General features: G+C 38.2%; 1 protein-coding gene and 1 long non-coding RNA gene across 3 annotated transcripts in view; one reads left to right on the top strand and one right to left on the bottom strand.

Moving 5' to 3' along the window:
• The window catches only part of Fhos (Formin homology 2 domain containing), a 99,986-nt gene that overhangs the window by 42,124 nt on the left and 35,415 nt on the right, over positions 1-22,447 (top strand). The window lies entirely within an intron of this gene.
• On the bottom strand, positions 10,381-13,498 carry LOC141439967 (uncharacterized). Its single transcript, XR_012452655.1, has 2 exons — positions 13,265-13,498; positions 10,381-12,672 (listed from the first exon to the last, which is right to left on the bottom strand). It is a non-coding gene; the product is annotated as an uncharacterized lncRNA (long non-coding RNA).

The raw sequence follows: 22,447 nt of genomic DNA, 5'->3' as shown, positions 1-22,447 counted from the left end.
TGGTCACGGGAAATGCCTACACTAATGGATGAATGACTCAACCGCGGCACAGATGATTTGTCGGGTTCAACTTCGCTCCCATATTTATTTGGAGAACTTTTCAAAATGTAACGGTGACATCACGATACGACCTTAATGTACTCTTCCACCAACGAAGCGTGGCGAGACGAGTTGGGACGAGAATTGAAATCACGCCGATCCATTTCCACCATAAATTACCACCAAAGAGGACACGCGAGAATCGTGTTTCTGAGGTGCTACTACGAAATTCTAAAATCGAAGTTCGTGCAGTACCGTCTCTCTCACTCTTATTAAATAATATAAGCAATCAGTGGGGCGGCAAGATACGAAGGTCGACTTTTGCACTTCTTAGTAAAGGCTCTGTTGCCGAGATAAGGAGCTGCCACACCGCTGCTCAAAATACGCTGACGATGCGGAATCACAGTGATGTGCCGTAAACGTCAAGACTTTACCGCATTGCTTTCCACGCGAAATTGTGACGTTTACGGCACGTCACTGCGATTCTCCACCGTCTGCGTATTTTGAACAGCGATGTATCCGCTCCTTTAATAAACACTATGTCAGCAATACATGTTTACCAATGTATACCGTTCCACCGAAAGATGCGCTAGGAGAGAATTGAAATTTAGCAATACCAATCACTCCCCCAGCCCAAGCTATCCTATTTTAAAGCCGAGTTTAGACTTGCAAGAAAAATCGTGCAAGTTGCATTACATTGCGGCGCTCGATTGACCTCTTCCAACTCGTTGGCTTCACGGCCTCGCAGTGTAATGCAACTTGCACGATTTTTCTTGCAAGTCTAAACTCGGCTTAAGAGGAGGAATATAAGCAGTGAAAGATGTATATGCTGGGATGATGAATTGTACATTTTATAATTTCTGCACATACCTTGTACACCTGCATTAATATCTGCCACAGCGGAGCGTGCAAAAATATCTGACACGTCCTTCCGGCCCTAGAAAAAGAGTCGTATCAGATATTTATGCACGCTTGTTGTGTCAGATATTGTTGCCGGTGACTGTACGGTCCCTCACTGTTCGCTCGTGGTAAATTTCATATGCAAACGTACATGAATTTCGAAAATTAGGGGGTTATAGTTTATACTCTGAATTGCCGGCGCGGGAGAGCCGATATTATTGGGGGACGGAGAGTATCCGTTCTGTATTCTGTTCTAAAATACTCTGTCTTAGTGTCTAGAACAACATAGGTCGTCGGCCGTTGACCCTCGAACTGCGATCGTGTATCCTTACGGTCCACTAATGGTCATCCTCATCCACTCACATAATCGTATCTAACTCCACGCCGAGCTCCAAAAAACACTCATAATCCAAATCATAGAGTTCTAATTCGCGTGTCTTTCACCGACTGAAATACGTGCTTTTATAATGTAGCGTTTCTTTGTGATGTTCATGACTAGACACCAAATGAAACTTAAGTTTTTATTGACATAATCATTTTCAGTAAGCTTTTTTATTAACTGTAATTTCATTGTCATCTAGTTTACACATGCATACTTTCAAGTCAATTTGAAGTAATCCGAACACAGGAAGTGGGTTAAAGAACAAGAAGATTTGACTTGTCCAGATGGCTAGTAATGGGAATATATAAATAATAATAATTTATTGGATAATAAACCACGCATGCACTTACAAATCTGAGATCTTAACTAGAATAAGATCTAGTTGCAAGAATTACATAACAATTAAAGTAAAGGCATGTTAAATACTTCAAGAAAAGATCCTCTGATCTTCATGCTAGGATAACCTGTGTTATGAAGATCAGCGGTTTGGTATTAGGACACTCATACATTAACAAAGTAACGATCACTGATACGCACGAATTACTAAACATAAATACACCTACATATTTCCAAGCCAAGTGGAGGGTTCGGGCCAAGTTAGGGTTCCGGGTTCAATCCCCGATCGGAGCAGATATTTGTTCTCGGGTCCTGGATGTTTAATACGTATTTAAGTATGTTTTTATTTTGACGACCGTATGGCCAAGTGGTTAGAGAACCTGACTACGAAGCTTGAGGTCCCGGGTTCGATTCCCAGCCTGGGCAGATATTTGTATGAATAATATGAATGTTTGTTCTCGGGTCTTGGATGTTTAATATATATTTAAGTATGTATTTATCTATATAAGTAAGTATGTTTATCCATAGTCCAAGCTTTGCTCCAACCAATTATTGGTGTCAATTGTCCCATGATATTTATTTATTTAGTTAGAACAGCTATCGGTATAATTATTATCGACAAATGAACGATATTCCACTATAACTATATATTGGCATCACTAGTCATTACAGCGAATTAACTTATTGGCGAGCATAGTACGTCAACTAATATTCTAACAAATAAAACTGCAAAAAAGTTAATAAATACAAACTTCACATTTTAATACTATTTTATCTAATTATACTCTAACATCTAACTCGAAAAGTCTAAGAAAAAATACATCATTCCACTTTCAATCTTAAATGAACACAACAAAGTGCAATAAAAAACTTTCCCATATGACATGTTACGTTTTTGTTTCAAGAAAGCGGCGCGTTGCACAAATTAGGAGGAGTGCACATTAACGGACCGTGATAAATCAAAACGCAATTTGCTTACTGGAGCACACGCCGTAATTACGTTGTTTAGTAATGGGTATAGTGTGTTCTCTGCTTTATGACCGAAGGGTTCTAATATTTCAACAAAACTTTTAAGAATTACTTTTTTATGTTTAGTAAGTAAATAATCACAAAACAAAACTTTTTATTATCCTGTCACATAAGGATGCGTAGAGAAAGAATTATTCTAGCCTCATTTTTGGCAACACATGTTTCGAATAAAATTCTGCATTCAAAAAAAATAAAAAAAAAAATTTGTAAAGTGTAAAGAATTTTGTAAATAGAAGTGCATAAAAGCAATACAAACAATAAGTTAATAATATATGGAAATATTTTCCAATCACAATTACGAATGACGAAAAGGTCCTAAAAAGTAATAAAAAAATAAACTGACTCCAAAACTGCAATGTCTACTTTTTAAAATCGTTATCTTTTAAAAAATCTTAAATAAATATGCCAACCTTTAACTTATAGGTTTGTGTTACGGTTTCGGTACAGTAGTTACTACCATGTAAATATTTTTTTAAACCACGGCTGGCACAAATATGTCATTATATTTCGGGTTTATTATAAGACGCCCCAAGTAGGTATTTCATTTGAGATAAATTACTTAATTCCAGTCTAGCGTACATACTATTCCCTCCTTTTAGAACCCTAAGTGCGGTACAGTCTTCATTGCATCACATCTCATTATGTTAATAGCGTTTGCAAAAAATATCAATTACTTAATTTAACGATGCATCGCGTTGAACAACATCTGATTGAAGCAATCCATATTGCAATTTTCTTTAATATTACAACAGATAATAATAAGGCTGTACTAGTAAGTAAAGATACGTCGTTACAAATTAGGCAGATAAAGTAGAAAAACAATGGCAAATAATTAAATATCTCAGAAATTGATAACTTTACAGGAATGTTAGAAATTAAATCAAACCTATATACTTACTATACCAATGTGTAAATTACACAATCATTAAAGTTCGCCTAATTAATAGTTTCATAGTAAATCAGGGCATATGAAACTCAAAACTCTTTATTGAAATGAATGCCTATCAACGCAAAATGCCTAAAAATTACGATGTCAGCATTTCATTTCATAGAAGTCATAAAAACAATAATCAGACCGGGTAATGACGGGTCAATTTTTGCTGTACGATGTCCGTGAAGCCGCGGAATGAAGCTAGTTTACAAACAATGACTTAGCTAGACTAATTCCGTCTTGACAGGTCATTGGATTACCGACAAGCCCCAATCCCCGTCCTATATACCCTTTTTAGGGTTCCGGAGCCAAAATGGCAAAAACGGAACCCTTATAGTTTCGCCCTGTCTGTCTGCCTGTCCGTCCGCGGCTTTGCTCAGGGACTATCAATGCTAGAAAGCTGTAATTTTGCACGGATATATAGGTAAACTATGCCGACAAAATGGTACAATTAAAAAATCAAAAATATTTTTTTTAGGGTACCTCCGTCCGATAGACGTAAAGTGGGGGCGATTTTTTTTCTCATCCAACCCTATAGTCTGGGGTATCGTTGGATAGGTTTGCTCAGACCATTAGGGGTTTGCTCAGACGATTTTTCGATTCAGCTATTTGTTTGCGAAATATTCAACTTTAAAGTGCAAATAAAATACGAAATCCTTAGAAAAATATTACTTAATTTTTTCGTAATGGTTACGGAACCCTATTTTGGGCGTGTCCGACACGCTCTTGGCCGGTTTTTTAGTCTTAAGATAATCCTATTACGTTCTTAATAATTTTCCTACACAAACCCCGTTACATACATGTACTCGGTTAACAAAAACATCGTCTACACTGCGCCTTAGAGCATAGACTAGAATAATTACGGTACCACAGATAGCCAAGGACAATGTCACGGCTACATCCTGTCGTTAATCTGTGGTCGTACTAAAGAGGATTACAATTAGGGTTACCAACTGTGTGCTAGTTTTGCAGGGATAAGAAAGTCTACTAAAACAAAAGTTTTTTACCACGACATCTTTGTTGATGATTCTATATTCGGAGCTCATTATGCTTGTACTAATTTTTATGTCGATCCGAACACCGCAGGTGGGTTAAAATTAGCTTGTAAAATTTGATACCTACGACTACTTTTGATATTTTTTTTAAACTTGCATTGTTTCTATGTAAGTTATCTTCAAAATTTGTAAACCTATTTTGGATTCTTTCTAGTGATCTGGATAAATTGAAGTAAAAAACCAAATTAATAAATAATTTAATTTAACAAAAGTTTGCGTGTTTATTTCCAATGTTATTTAATTATTTGAGTAACTCAATTTAGAAAAAAAAACACATGCATCTTTTTTCCGTATGACGAGAGTATACTCAATAATAGTTCTTATACATTTTACATTTAAAAAAATCGGTAAGTCCTGCTTCGAGTAACATGGCTAGTCACCCTACATTCACAGTGCTATAACTATGAAGAGTGAAGACTCCTCAATGGACTGTCATATAGAAACATTCTTGAATTTTGAACTCGAGTTCATTGACCATTAGTTAAATTAAAACAATATCGTGTCACAACTTACACCGATGGGGTACCTAGTTGATAAAATTAAACAATAATTGTAAGTTGCAGTTGGTTCTAAAAAAAAACTTTATTTTAGCCCAGATGAGCTCGACGTTGACGCCAATGTCTATCTGTCTGGCTGCGGCTTGAACAGTTTGCGTTTTTACGTAAAAGCTAATTTTTTTGCGGAAGTTCTTAGCTGTTTTATTTTAATCTTTTCAGCCGTTTTTGAGATATTGAACTATGAAAATGACAATACCGGGGGATTGGCCACTTTTTTAGAGTTGGTTAAAAAAGGCTTTGTCAACTTAGACAACTCGGTTGAATTGAAATCGACTTGTTAAGAGACCACGCCCCTGGTACCACGCCACTGCACCTCAGTTGACAGACTAAACGCTAATACACGATGCCACTGATTAGACGGCATTGTCCCACGTTTCCCACGTGCCGAAGTTTTTAGAATTTTCATGGAAGCAAAGAATAACCTTAGGGGTCGTGTAAAACGTGCCAGCCAACGGGACGGCGTTGTACCTACCTACCTGTTGATTTATGCGAGCCTGGTACTTCACCCTAGTAATAAATGCGAAAGTGTGTTTGTTTGTTACTTTTCACGCAAGAATGTTTTTAGGCTGCGGCATACAAGTCCACTACAGATGTGCGAGGATTTGTTGCGAGAAATGTGTTTGTCGTGAACCAATAGAAACGCTTCATTTAGCTATCCTCGGTCCGCTCAACTTTTTCCACTAGAGATGCGCTGAGCGAGGATAGGTAGGTAATTGAAACGTTTCTATTGAAAATACAAACTGAGACATGGATGCACAGAAAAACCAGAAAAGAGAGCAGCACTGGGAATCGAACCCAGGTCCTCAGCATCCCATGCCGTCTATTGGTTCATGACAAACACATTCCTCGAACAATTCTGGCGGAAAAGCATCCTCAGACGGCTAGCCTAGGACGGACTGGATGCATTATTAGCTTTTTATCCCGTTAGGCGTCCCTTTTGTTACGACCTTAGAGTCGCTGGTGCGTTAATGCCTCAATTCATAAGCAATAGCGTATTTAATTATTTAAAAATGGCCTCTCGATCCCTCTACACTTGTTTTGTCTCCTCAGAATCCGAGATAATTTCATTTATTAAGGACGCTTAGGCCGCTCGTATACATCCGTTGTTTACACCGGACAACGGACCCTTTTTCGCGGGGTCGCCGCTGGTGCATGTATTCATTGTAAGCCATACAAAACCGCAACTCCGGCAAAAAAACGGTCAGTTATCCGGTGAAAACAACGGATGTCTACAAGCGACCTCATACGTTATAGTTGTTTTAAATATTAAAGGAAAAAAGGGTTGTTTTAAGTTTGACACCAATGTCTATCTATGGCATCGTAAATCTCAACCGGATGGACTTATTTCGATCCGGCTTTTTAGACGTGAAAGCCGGTTTCCTTGCGGTGGTTCTTAGCTATTACATCTCTTATCTTAGATGACAAAATGTTAAGGGTTTTTCACCCATTCTATGTTGGTTACTAAAAATAACATTGCATTTACTCAAATGTTTTCGGTCCATTAGGGACTGCACTAGCTGGCGCGAGTGCTCGGAGCGGGTGCAGCCTGCGGGCGCGGGTGCAGGTACAATCAGTGGCGCAGCTATCGTAGGGCCAGGTGGTGCAGTGCACCAGGGCTCCGGAGCTCAGCGGGCTCTGTAGCCTAATCTTTGAAAAGAGAAGAGCATAAAAGAAAACAGAAAAAAATCTTGTGAGCAGGCTCGAGCTATTTTTTTCAATGTTTTTGAAGGCCAATATAAGTTCAAGCTACAGAGGGGGTGGGGGCCCGATTCTTTCTCGCACGCTTGCACACGACGCGCGCAGTTAGCCCTGCAGGGCTACTACGAAACTTGAAACTTGAAGTTCGTGTCGTGCGGTCCCTCTCGCTCTCGTATTAAATAGTATAAGTGTCAGAGGGACCGCACGACAACAAAAAAACAACTTCGAGTTTCGTAGTAGCCCTGCTGCTCTGCTCATACTATTTTTCAATGGGCGTCCACTTCCTCCGTACAAACCGTGTCAGCTAACGTAGGCCCTTAGCTCGTGAATTACGCCAGCGCATGGAATCTCGTTAGTACCGACGTCACAGCGCGTGACGCGGAATCCCTACTAGCTTCAAATATACGTAATAGTAGTTTATTGTCCCTGAAAACGGACTTAGTGCATGCGGCCGTGTAAACTGTTTATAATACTCGTCACCGAGTAAACTTGCAGTTAGTGCCGGACCGAAACATGTTTTTTGCCGAAACCGAAACCGTAACCGAAACTTGATTATGAACTAGACGTGTTAAAATGGAATACTCAAAGTTAAGTACTAATGTGCCAAAGGAAACTTTCCAAAATTGCGGAAATTTTCATATTATAGGATATTACAGGGTTTCGTTGATTAGAATTTCAATATCCTGTGATAATTTCCAGAAATTTCCGAGAACTATTCCAACTTTTTGGAAACTTTCCGCAACTTGCACATCTGTACTCGTAGTAGTTATTTTCATACCTACTAATAACTCTCTTTTTCGGTACCTACTATCAAAGGAGCTTGTACGAATAATAAATTAAATCGTTGAATAAAATATAGGTAGGCTCTTGTTCCATTATAAAGTTGCTTCCTTCCATACTTGTAATGTTCTGTAACTATACGTAGTGCGAAAAAAATTGCAGTAGTTCCATTTATGTAAAGGTATTGGCTGATTATTTGGGTGTTCGCTATTTAAATTTTAGGTATGTGTACACACAACAACTGTTCAAAACATTAAGTCTCGTGCACACTATCCATTTCGCACGTTGCACAACGAGCTCACGCGGTTACGTAACCGTTTTAAAATTAGAATAGAATAGACAGCCTACGGCCTAATGACCCGCGCGCTGGATTCTGTCACGTCTTTTGGGCAAAACGGAACGTGATTTAAAAAAAACTTTCGATACCTAGGTATTTTTTACTTCAGGCCGCTCCGTCTCTTTTTACCGCTTACTACATACCTAACTCTACATTTTATTTGGTCTACAAACTGACTAGTACATCATTCCTACACAATTTATGCTTCTTATTATTAGCATACATCTCATGTATACTTATCCTGAAATAGTAGACGCAACATGCACAAATGGTAAACAGTTATTTATAAAACTAATTCGAACATAACAGACAAAAGAGAAAAAAATACTAAATAAAAAAAACAAAGGGAGACAAAATATTTGACAACAATACCTACTTGTGAGTTTAATGTGTTTACATATGTATCATCATGTCAGCCGAAAGACGTCCACTGCTGGACATAGGCCTCCCCCAAGGCTCTCCACTCAGACCGGTCTTGTGCTTTTCGCATCCACCGCGATCCCGCGATCTTAACCAGGTCGTCGCTCCATCTTGTTGGAGGCCTACCGACAGCTCGTCTCCCGGTCCGTTTACATATGTATACAGTACTACATTTACGCTAGATAAACATTTACATTTGCCTTACTCTTGCTTAGCAGAGGCCAATGAACATGAATAAATATCAAGGCGTTCTTTAAAATCTTTCTCATTTAAAATACCCAAATAAACTTTTTAATTTTTTTTTCTTTAAATCCATTATCCAACTGCCCATTTAGTCAAAAAGTAACAATAATTATTTTAAAAAACTATACTTTTAAATTTTTCTAATTTTACTGTTATCAACATTTTTACGTGTGGATGAAAATGTGTTTTTGCTTGAGTAAAAATAATAAATCAAAAATAATTCTGCGGTAATTCCGGCGAATAAACTACGAAGGCAAAATAGCGGGTCGCTTTTTATGGAATGTTCCATATAAAGGGACGCATTATTTTTACAAGTCAAAATATGCATAGCCATTGAATATCATTTTACAATCAGTATCATATGTATCATTAATTTTATTAATGCATTATTAATTTTAGTAGGCAAATACCAAACACAACAACAAAGCAGTCTAAATTTCCTTGACGTTTACAAACATCTTTAGTTTTTTTTTAACAATAGGGGCGCAGACAATAACATTAAGCCACGTAATAATAAACAACTAAAGGCGTCTATACATGGTCGTGATCGGAGCGGCGGCGCACGATATCGGTCGCCGTAGTTCAAGTCGCGGGTCACAGAGCATCACGACCGGTCACAGTGGTCTACTCGAACTTTGTAATTAGCGAAAGCGTCTAAGACATGGCAACATCGAAAACAAAAGAGGAACGTGTTGCATCAATTTTCTAATGTTTTTCGGAATGTTTTGTTAGCGGCCAGTTCGACCAAACAAAATAAAGACAGCGCCTGGCTTAGAAGTAAAATGCCTGGGATTCATGACTTGCAACTCTTGTAGATGTAAAATATTTATCTACAAGAGTTGCTAGACTTGCTAGCTTGCTATTTTCGCATCTATGTTACCCTCGGGTATACTTACCGATATTATTTCTGGCTAATCTTTCATAAACATAAGACCTTACGAGTACAATAAAAAATCCAAATTTTAGCTAAAGGTCTTACATAGATAGAAAATATCGTTTGATTTGATATTGCACTATTAGTTTTAATTCCAATTTATTTTCATGTTTAACTGGTTTCGAATTACCCACTTTTCATTTGATATTTTAATCATTAGTTTTTATTACCTACTTATTTTGGAATTTCAATATGTTTTTTTTTATTTACAATTCGTTTATACTACTACCCTCATACCCTGCAACGTTGACATACATACCCGATTCGTTTACTCGTCAAATATAACTAATTAAATTAGGTATCACTTTCATAGTTCTTTCCCGTCCCAAATCAGAGCTGACCGAACCTCAGCGCGTGCGCATAGTTCGTTGACCCCGTCCAGAAACAAACGGCACGACGCAGTCTTCAATATAGTTTTTAAACAATATATATATTTAAAAAAAAATATTATAGAGTTCTGTACTAAGTTGTGGCAAATAAGTATTCAATATTAAATTTTGATAGACTACTTCTCCTTAACTTCAAAAAGTCTACTTAGCCGTGGCAATTTTCCTTTTAAATTCATTATACATACAATGAAGTTTGCCTATATATTCTTTAAAAAAAACTGCAGTAAATTTGTATTTAATACCTACTAAGATTCGGAAAATCCGTTTTCATAAATTTTCAATTTGTTTTGACCTATATTGGTAGAGGTTGACAATGCAATAACCAAATACTGACTACAAAACAGGTTAGGTATATAAAAACTTTTATTACAAAAACAAACACACCGAACGATTAAACTATAATGAAAGGTAAAAGATTTGAGAAATTCTCTTCTTGCACAGATCTTGCTCCGCTTGATTTAACTTCAATATTGTTTAATTTATGACAACATACAAATTATAATAATACAACTTGCACCATTTTTTGCAAGTTTACACCGACCTTTATATGAAACTCTATAATAGAACAATATTTGTTCTATTGAGGATCGTAAACTTTCTTAACAAGTTTGCTATTGCCGCATACAAAGGCGTTTTTACCTATACCCACATAAACATTACACATTAGATTTATATTCATTTTTACATCTTTCTACACAAACAGTAATTAGTTACTACACTTTGTTCGAACAGGCTAAACCTAATATAAGTATGTGGGTATAAATCTGTAAACACATTAAATTCAAAAACAACTGAAACAGTGCAAACTGAATTAAGTACAAAAGTAGAGAACCTATTATCTACAGACGTCATTTTAGAATTTATAAGTAGAGTTAACATCCGCAATACTTTAACCAACCTCGTATCTGAGACTGTATTGTCTAATGCGCTGACGTTCGCAATCGCATTCCATCTCTTTGTGTGACAGAAAGAGTGGTGAAAATGATTGTGATTCCAAGTGTGTTAAACAATAAGCCCACAGGGCTGCTTTTCCTTATCTAAAATTTACTAAATCTAAGTTAAAATGGATTAAGTAAAAGGAGATAGACCACTTTTTATAGGAATTGGACCAAGTGCTGTCCAAACTGAACACAGTGCATTACGCTTCTTAGGCTAACACTAGACAAGTCTAACGCTTTATAAGATCTATCCCAGGAGTCATGAAAAAAAAAGTATTGATGGAAACTAGAGCATTTCTTAGTTACGTTAAAGGTACTAATCGTCATTTAGTTAATGTAGTAGTAATCGAGATGATTTATATATTTTTTTGTAAAAAAATATTTTTTTCTTATATACTGCCTACGCAAGGAACTCGTTAGAACTATTTTCATTTCTGAGTAGCATTTAGTCCAAACCCGTCAATCTACTGTCCTAGATGTATTATTATTATAATAACTTAATAACTTTGGATCATGTTGAACATAAAACTGACCACCTGTTAAATAAGCTTTACAGGTAACTTTGACTCTGACACATAAAAACGAAATATCGTAATAATATAATAATTGCAATAATAATCGAAAAGAAACCCAGATTTTGCAATTAAAGCTGGCTTTTGACACTACTCAATTGAATTTAGCGATTGACCGATTTCTTTCCCATAATTATCCATTATTTCTTAAAGTAAATAAATAAACTAAAATAAAAAAACAATGCCACGAAAAATTATCTTCAACCCTTAATTTGTCAAAAAGTATATTTTTATGCTATGAATTCATAAACTAAATAAAAATATTAATTTTGATAATAGTTCATCTATTATCAACCCTTAATTTGGATAAAAAATACACATAATGAACCAAATGTAGGATGAACATTTTATTAGTTTACTTACCCTCGACAATTGTATAGTAAACCACACGGAAGTAGAACCTAAAATCATACATATTTCCCTCTCGCTCGCTTGAGACAAATGTGAGCAATGAGTATGATTTTGAGTTCTACTTCCTTGCCGTTTACTATGAAAAGTTACCATTTACACATTAGAAACAAGTGCAACGCGACTTATCCGTCGCTTTTGCACCCACAATGCCTGGTGGCATTTTGCTCATTACCCCTCACGAGGCACAGTTTTTACCGCCGGCGTAATTACTCCCAGTTTCGGAACCAATACTCTAGAGGCTCTAGTCTGCATAACGTTATAATGCTACGCATGTAGACGCGTTGGTAGTGGACGACTTAAGCACTGGCGTTTAAAAAACGAGAGAGAATGCTCCGTAACTCTGCCGTGTCGATTTCATGTGCATATTTGCAACTGTCATTTTGGCACATACCTTGTTGGTAGTCATTGCAGATTTGTTGCATTTCAGGGCTTATAATAATAATACTCGTTGGATACAATGAGGACGGTTCAGTTGCCACTGAGAAGGGTTCAGTTGCCACTGAGAAGTGTTCTGTTGCTTCGTTTGTATAGAGAGCTGAAGCTGGGGGTATTCCCGGAGGCAGTGGTATCCCAATCGAAACAAGGGGAATGCCTTCGAAGTCCTGGTGGGTTTCTTCTTTGGGTGAGGTATCTAACGGGCTGTCAGGTGGCGTCTCGAGGCTTAAGAGAGCACTAGCAGAATCAACTTGAATTGTCGATTTTAAATGCTTCTGCATAGTAGCTGTCAACAAAAAAAGGCAGTCAGTAGGAATTATGAATTCTCAACCTCATCATCATCATACTAGACGTAGGGTGTCCATCAGTGATGCCAGATCTGATAAAGCAGTAGATCTACTTGATGTTAGAACTATCTACTGATCTACTAACTTATTTTTAAATATTCAAGAAATCTACCTGCTTTTTAACCGACTTCAAAATTGACAATTGTCAATGTCATGGCTAAGTCACAGAAATACATTATTTTAACCTCCCTTAGAAATATCCTGACTGCCAGTAACACACTGTACAAGTGTTTTTTTATCAAAAATTACTTCATTGTGGGTAGTTTTGTACATAAAACCACGGGTTAAAATAAAATTCATTTAAATTAAGCCAGAGAAGTAATAATAAAATCGCTTCCATCTGTAGCGATAAGTATCTTTTTTTAATTCTTACAGAAGTAAAATTAAAGTCATGTTTTCAGTAAGTATTACCTATTTGGTAGCTTACGATAAAGTAAAACGGCGACGGTATTTTATTTTCTTACATAAGACTGAGTAGGTAGTAATAGTAGTAAATAAATAAATATTATTCTTAAAATGGTGTTTACTCACCAGTGTATCTTCACTCGCGCAAAATTATTATGAGACAGTTCTTCAAATGCCACTTCTTGGCCACTTCAAACGTTTTCTTACGTTACGACAGACCAATTTTTTTTTTCCTAGCTCTGGATGTCGGCCTCTTCTGCCAAAGAGCAAAGAAAAGTTTTCTGTATGGCTAGTAATACTTTGATATACAAAAATAAGACTTTTACCTCCGTAACGGTTTTATTTATTGGTTATTTTTAAGTTTTGTAATAATATTTATTATTAACAGGATTAGTAAACCAATCTCCTCGAACACTATTGTATATTTTTTGGGGGTGATTCAGCATTTAACTGTTAGAATGTGGGTATTAGGTAAAGAGTTAGGTACTTCTGAAAATAGAACATCTGCTTTGTCTATTACACCACATAAACACTATGTTTACCTTATTGAAAAATACAACTATCCAAACCGGCGTTATTTTGACCTAATGTCAATCAGGTCACTAACCAATACCAACAGAATATTATGAAGATAAGTAATATTAAATCCCGACCAAGCTAAAAATAAATCAAAAACCTAATAAAATTTTATCACGTATCCTCGCTTTCGCAATATCCTTACGATCTTTTAGATTCGAACGACTAATCATAACATCGCACGTTATCGTTTGGTTCTGACGCGGACACGTGCGTTTGCGTTAGCGACGGCAGTCTTAGCGCTTCGCAGAACGCGCCTTCACGTCTGACACGAAGTCTTTAACATCAATTCCGTTGCGAAAATCGGGTTTCTTCGAAATACGAATCTACGTTTTTTCGGGTCTCGATTTAACAGTTTTCGTCCGTTGAATTTAGTGCTGATTGAAAGTTATAAGGACATCGGTACGAGATCCGAAACGCATTCGAAATTCGAACTGGCCGGTTTTTTTTTAATTGCGTGAAGCCGCGAACAGATGGCTATCGCTATCGGCCAGTTCCAGAAACACCGGCTCTGTGTTCTAAATTCAAAAGTGTTTTTTAGTGCAAAAATGTGATACAACCAGCCTGTGATTTGGAAGACTTTTTTAATAAGTGTAGAATTAAAATGATCGATCATGTCAAAGTGAATGATAGAATGAACGCCATGCGGGATATAGCTGCGGATTCGTTCGTGTGCCGAGTGCAATATTTGGATGATTCTGATCCATTCATGGAGTACAATGTCCGGGAGCCGCCGCGGCCTTTGTACCACACCTTTAATACCACCATACCGCTGTCTTACCAGATAGCAGCAGTACACAGGCTCCTTCAGGCTCCACATAGGGTAAGTTCAAATCTTCGAAGTTAACTTTTTTAATTTACTGAAACAAGTGCAGTCAGACTCGAGGGAGTTTTTATAAAAATTTTAGAGTACATTATTATTATTAGCCTATTCTGTCCCACTAGTGAGCAAAAGCCTCCCCCCCGAGTTATTAGTTAATTTTAGAATAAGCAACTAAAAAATAAGTTTTATAACTTAGGTACCTACTCGTATTTTCACAAAAAAGTATCGAAACCCAAATATTTTTGCCGAATCGCACCACAACTGTCGAAATTTTAAGGGAGCGTGTATAAAAAATACAAACAGAAAATCATAGAACCTCGTCGTTTTGAGGAGCCTGTTAAAAAGAGTTCGCATGTACTCGTCACTCCGACCTTTTCCGTGCTTAGTGGCTTGTGAGTAATTCGATTTACTTTAAAGTTGCCTTCGAAGAGTTCAAAGTCACTGGCAGCAAGGCCCTAGTTAGGGCAAATGAAAAAAAGTTGATATTGGTAATTAAAAAAAAATAGCAATGTAACCCCCTGTACTATATTAGGGGCTTATCACATTGGTGTATTTTGTGTCCCTTAATACAACCATACAAAAATGGGTGGGTCGTGTTTTTGACAGCTCATAAGCTCATTTATTGGTGGTGTCAAATAACTATGGGGGCGGCCAACCGGTCGATTGCGATCGACGTCGATCGCGACTTATGGTCTTATCGATCAGCAAGACTGAAAGTCCACCTGTGTCCGTAGTAGTATAACCCAATGGGGGTGTGTAGTTAAGTAACTAATGACATGTACCTATACATACTTCACACAGATGACGCTTGCTTCCGCTGCTTCGTCTCGTCTTCCTTTTTCCTTTTAGTAAGTTTAAAAAGAAATTGTAGTGTCGTATCGTATTGTATCTTGTGTCCCCGTCTGTAATGTTCATTTCTCTTAAATCTTGGTTAGAACCTCTTCGTCGGTTTTCTTTTCTGTTCGGCTAATCTGTTCTATAAACCTCCAACAACACATTTAAAAGGTCTTCTTTTCCTTTCTCTAGCCATTTTCTGTCCCGTTACGTCATTGTCCTTGTCTCACTTCCATATAATGTAATGCTCCAGAACACTTTTATATGGTGTTTTTAGCTTTTGTGGATATTTTGGCTTTGAGCAGCAGCTAAGTGCTGCGGGGCTACTACGAAATAAGAAAATCGAAGTTCGTGTCGTTCCGTCTCTGAGCCTTATACTATTTAAAACGAGAGTGAGAGGGATAGTGCGATACGAACTTCGATTTTCGAATTTCGGAGTAAGCCTTCTGATTAACTTAAGCATTAACTTGCAACAAAACATTGAGCATTCGCCGTTTTTAAATTTGTCGAAACAACGAACGGAGCCAAGCATAGAGTCAAACATTGCTACAAACATTTACACGGCCATTCTGGGGCGCTCTAGTAAATGCTCCTCAAAAAATGTATTATTGTTTAACAGATATGTTCTGCAAAAAACAGGCAGCAAATTGCATGCTCGCTAGAATGCTCGCTAAAACGCTTTAGTTGACCGACTTCTAAAAAAGGTGGTTATCAATTTGGTTGTATATGTTTTTTTTATATTTGTTACCTCAGAACTCCGTTATTTATGAACCGATTTAAAAAAAACTCTTCTTCTAGGAATGCTTTCAATGAGGGCTATCGTTTTTTGTCTTTCTAGATGGCGCCACTGTTGCGCGAGGTTTTTAAATGTGGCTTTCAAAGTCTGTTATTACGGACGTGAAAACAAAGTTTAGATAAAATCATATTTAATACACCTTAAAACCGTACCATAAAAATATCGAGCAACCACAGTGTTGCGTAGTCCCGTTTTGTTCGGAAAACAAGGGAGGACAAAAGTTTCCGAAAGATAAAACTCTCAAAACACAGACATTCATTGCCCCGTAACGCATAATTGCCATAATTAATTTCAGGTAATGCAAAATATTCAAAAAATTATTTTAATTATAAATAAACCAGCGCGTAGCTCACCCAAAAACTAATTTGACATTTTGGAGACCTCACGCTACACTAGGGCCTCTAGCGGCGAATTCATATGCGATAGCCCTCATTAGGTCCCATTAGCACCAAATCAGGATCTGATGATTGGATCCCAAGAAAATCGAGGGAACTCTTCAAATATTGTAGGGACACCTATAGTAATTTCGATATATTTAGTAGTAACTTAGTTCATTTGCTCTTGAAAATCATCATTTGATGAAGTGGAACTGATGATGAAGACCACATTTGACCAACGGAGTGACTACTCAATAACAAGTACCTCACGGGTTGAATTTCAATTACTTTAACACAGTTGCTAAGCAATTTAAGCTCATCGTAATGCATATGGTGTAATGGAACGAGTGACGAAGCACCAAGACTCGTCAATAATGAACGTCTCTGCATCGGAAAAAGCAATTTTTCGTAAAAGGTGACGAGCAGTTGACATTAAACTATTGTATCTTAGATCTTTTACACTAAAAAGCGTGAAAAAAAATTATAACAAAAAAATAAACCGACTACAAAAAAACCATGAAAATAATTTTCTACCAGTCTGAAGTCGGAGCCTCAGCACGAGCCAGTAGGAGTGATTGAAGCGATAGGCGATATAGGCGAAGCGATACGCGTATAGTATGTAGGGGTTATGACTATAGGTCCACTCCTGCAGGCTCGTGCTGAGGCACCGACTTCAGACTGGTAGAAAATTATTTTCATGGTTTTTTTGTAGTCGGTTCAATTTTTTGTTATACATTTTTTTTGTGGGCAAGTGAATGCTCAAGTTCATCAGCATCTTTACTGTGAGCTATTCAGGCCCCTCTTCCCCCTAATCCCTACTCCATTAGCAAACGATAACCGATAGCTACTACACTCTCGCCTGAAAATCAGGCTTACTTACGGCCCTTAAAGACGGTCTGGAGCTATTATTCGGTGTGTTAGGTTAGGTTACCTGCCTATAGTTGTACTCCGTGGCAATCCGCGCTACTCTTGGCGCCATTTGGCTAATATTATCTGTTCCAAATACTCTGGCTCAGGTGTTGTAACGTATGACATAATATTCATAAAGTTATTATTACATTTGTGCAGACGAGTTCCAAAGAGCACAGTATACGTGGTATGGTAGCTTTTGTCAGCCAGCTTACTCGGCTATGCTGAATTCCTTACCTGCACCTTCGTAGTGAGACCGGCCACTTTTGTACTGCTTTGAAATGCTGGAAATATTCAATCGAATACCAACCGAAAACCTTCGTCACCATCCTTTTTCCTTGTAGGAAAGTTAAATAATAATTTACTAAAAAAACATTTCCTATCACTTCTATGCTAATTATAATTTTCTTGTGCTGAAAGAGTATCTGAACTAGACGTGTGCGCCGATGCTAAAATCTACGGCGGCGGGCGCCGGTCAAAAATCGGCGGCGGCGGCGTGTTTTCGGCGTGATTTCGGCGCGGAGAATTTAAATATTTTTTTTATAACAAAATTAGATAAAATGTAAAAAAAGCACGAAACATATCAACTGTAGCGACCTCCGTGCTAAGACATAGACAATGAAGCTTTAATTGACGCCTTGCAGCGGCTGTAATTGTCACGTACAAATATAATTTTCTTAAACGGGACATTTTTCTTCTTCTCTTCTTTAAGATTCACCGTACCAGTAGAACTTGGAAACTCTCCGGAGTATATCCTATGTATGTATGAGTAACCTTATGGCTGAACGACGCTCGCTTCGACTGCAGTCTCCCGATGATGCTGAATAGACAAATTTCGAAATCCTTGCGTCACGATATTCGTACCTTTAATACCGCTTGTGTTAAAGATACGATTAAGCGGAATAAAGGCTCTAAAGTGTTTGCAAGAGATATGTCTATTGGATTGGGCAGTGTAGCGTGGACTAAAGCGGAAGTGTTGAGGGAAATCGAGGAGTTCTATGGACGGCTCTACGAGTCGGTCACTAAGCCGTTTTCAGCGCGGCGACTCAAGACCCAAGAGCAAAACTGACCAGACACTATACCTACAGAAGATATCCCGGATATCAGCCTGTACGAGATAAGGATAGCCCTGAAACAGCTTAAGAACAACAAGGCGCCGGGTGAGGACGGAATTACGCCAGAGCTTCTGAAGGCGGGTGGATCACCGGCTCTTAAAGTCCTTCAGAGGCTCTTTAATTCCGTCTTGCTCGAAGGCACAACGCCAGAAGCGCGGAACAAGAGCGTTGTGCTGTTGTTCTTCATGAAGGGCGATAACACCCTTTTGAAGAACTACAGGCCCATCTCGCTGTTGAGCCATGTTTATAAGCTGTTTTCCAGGGTTATTGTAAATCGTCTCGAACGCAGGGTCGATGACTTCCAGCCATCCGAACAAGGCGGGTTCCGAAAAGGCTACCGTAGACCACATTTATACGCTGCGGCAGGTCATACAGAAGAACGAAGAGTATAAAAGTATAACTATGTCTAGCGTTTGTGGACTACCAGAAAGCCTTTGATTCGGTCGAACGATGCCGTATCGACTATCGATATATCGAAGTGTTGAAGTGTTTGTATAAAAATGCCACTATGTCGGTCCGAGTACAGGAACAGAGTTCGAAGGCGATGCCCTTGAAAAGAGGCGTAAGACAGGGATATGTCATATCTTCGACACTGTTTGCTGCCGCTTTGGAAGACGCCTTCAAGCTTCTGGAATGGAAAGGACTACGCATCAATATCAACGGCGAATACATTACATCACTCACCTTCGGGTTTCCGACGATATCGTGGTGGTCATGGCAAAGTCGCTGGAAGAACTCAGCACAATGCTCGAAGGCCTCAATCGAGTCTCCCAACCAACGGGTACCTACTAGGCCTCAAAATGAACAAGGACAAGACAAAGGTCATGTCGAATGTCCATGTGGTGTCTACCCCTATTTTGGAGAAGAATTCGGTTCTTGAAGTTGTTGACGCGTATGACACCTAGGACAAACCGTCCAATTAGGTAAGTCCAACTTCGTGAAGGAGGTCAATCGTCGAATCCAACTCGGATTGGCAGCGTTCGGGAAACTCCGCAATGTCTTTTCGTACAAAATTCCCCAGTGTCTGAAGACGAATGTCTTTAACCAATGTGTGTTGCCAGTGATGACATATGGATCTGAAACGTTGTGCTTCACTATATGCCTTATAAATACGTAGGCTCAGAGTTGCTCAGCGAGCTATGGAGAGCTATGCTTGGGTTTTCTCTATGGGATCGATACGTAGAAGAACAAGGGTCACCTACATAGCCAAGCGAATTAGTAGTTGAAGTGGCAATAGGCAGGTCATATAGCACGAAGAACAGACGGCCGTTGGGGCTGAAAAGTTCTCGAGTGGAGACCGCGGTTAAAGACGCGGGTTCATGGTGGATGCAGGCCGCTGCCAACCGAAGCAACTGGATGTCTACGGGGGAGGCCTATGTCCAACAGTGGACGTCCTATGGCTGAGATGATGACGATGTAATCAATGACTAATAATAATTAATTGTAGTAAAATATAGAATGCTTCGAAAGTCAGAAATTCAGTATAGAAAACATTTTGAACTCGCGCCGATTTTACGCCGATACGCTGATCGGCGGCGGCGGCGTCGAAAAAATGGCGGCGGCGGCGGCGGGTCGGCGCGGCGCACACGTCTAATCTGAACTAAGATAAGCCACGGATAAACACACAGACACGTGACAAAACTTGAAGAGTTCCTTTTTGCAACTTTGACTACCCCACTGATAATATTTAATTAGATTGTAATAAGCTAAACCACCAAGTACTTGACACACTAATGCCCAATAGATGACACCATGCTTTCACCGCTATTGCTAATGGCATAGAATTAAACATCATTCAGTCACTGTCACTTCTATTAATAATGAGATAAAATTAAAGATGGCAACAATAGGCTAGTCCTAAAAAATTATGAGCCTAAAAAATTAGTCCGTCAGAAAAAAGTGAGCATGTATTTTTCTTTTGTCAATTAAACGATACGATACAATTAAAGATATGAGGTAAACGTCCAAGTGCTCGACACGCTACGCTAATGCCCAATAGACGACACGCTGCTGTCATCTCTATTGCTAATGACATAAGATTTAAGATGCCAACTATTGGGGCAGTGACGAGCACTCGTGCGTTTACCTTAGCCAGTTATAGTTTGGCCAGACGTCTCACTTGCGACACTTTATAGCACGACGTGACGTCACGGATTTTTCCCCACTCCGTTTTTTTTTGATAAAGTAAAAATGCGTGTATTATATTTTCATTTAATCTAATTTACGGAGTACACAGAATAATATTTTTTACTCAAGAAACTACCCTATCGACTATTGGGACTTGTTTACCTTATTTTCTAAAAAACTGCGTGTTCGATCCACAAGTACAGTGCAGCGAAATCACAATGTAAAATCGGTGTTTCGGAAATGATATTAACTCCGCAAGTGCAGGTCGGACTCGCGCACGAAGGGTTCCGTACCATTATCTATACAACATTAGACATTAGCAAAAACAAAACAAGTTTGTTGTATGGGAGTCCCCCTTATATATTTATTTTATTTTATTTTAATTATTTATTTTTAAAGTGATTATAAGTACCTACAACTAAAGATTCTGTAAATATTTCAAGCATCTACCTGTTGCCGTTATTAATATCAAGCAAAAAACGGCAAAACGATCACGTTTGTTGTATGGGAGGCCTTTGTTTATTTTATTCTGTTTTTAGTATTTTTCAATACATAATCTGTGAAAATTTCAAGTGTCTAACTATTACGACTGAAGAGACAGACGGACGGACAGACAAACAGACAGACAGACAGCGGAGTCTCAGTAATAGGGTTCCGTTGGCACCCTTTGGGTACGGAACCCCAAAAAGCGATAAAAACGCAGAAAGCTCGTACACTATACAGAAAATCGAGGAATACAAAATCACATTGTCTAGACACAATAGGTAAAACTGGTATAAAGGACAAATGTACCTCGAGACGGTCGTATAAAGTGATAATTGACGAACTCGTAATCTTCCGCGTAAATTGTACAGTCATCAGCAGAAGTGGATGAGCGGTTGTGGTCAAAATCATCTACTTTCTTATTACTTTGGCAGTAGAGTTAAATAAATAAATAAAATAAATATCACGGGACAATTCACACCAATTGGCCTAGTCCCAAAGTAAGCTTAGCAAAGCTTGTGTTATGGGTACTAAGCAACGGATAAATATAATTATATAGATAGATACATACTTAAATACATATTAAACACCCAAGACCCGAAAACAAACATTCGTATTTTTCATACAAATATCTGCCCCGACACGGGAATCGAACCCGGGACCTCAAGCTTAAGAGTCAGGTTCTCTAACCACTAGGCCATCTGGTCGTCTGAAGAGTTGTGTGTCTTTTGAGCCCCGTAGCCGCTCATCTACATCTGCTGCTGCTACGAGTCACTGTACAGTCACCATCAGATACCTCTTGTAGCGGGCTAGATATGTAGGTACTTAAATATTTCGGGTAGCTCGGATCAGCATTTATATTTCAGTAAATTCGTCAAGTACTTAATAATATCAGAATAATTAATTTGTCATAAATAAATAAGCGACGACTTTTCAAAATCGCTGCATCTTCTATGCTATATTAAAGACATACTTTTGGTTTTAAAAAGGATAAATGTAGCTTAAAACTTTGCATTTATTGCTAGCACAAGCACGTGCTCTTTGAGTGCTGAGGGCAAATGACCTACGTCCAATCGACAGAGGAAGATTTTTAACAAACAAACTGCATTTGCATGCACAAAAGTCAACGACTTCGAAGGGACGAATGTCCAAGGAGTTTAAGTTATTTTATTATTTACATTTCCTCAAAAAGTCTGTAGATAGTCGCCATAAAAGTTGTATATAAATATTTTTGTTATAATCACAAATTTTAGGGTAGTTAATAAATAC

Source organism: Choristoneura fumiferana, chromosome Z (genome assembly GCF_025370935.1).
Source record: "Choristoneura fumiferana chromosome Z, NRCan_CFum_1, whole genome shotgun sequence".
NCBI classification, from domain to species: Eukaryota; Metazoa; Arthropoda; class Insecta; order Lepidoptera; family Tortricidae; genus Choristoneura; species Choristoneura fumiferana.
Note: the sequence above shows the minus strand (reverse complement) of the source record. Positions and strands in the feature narration are given on the sequence as shown.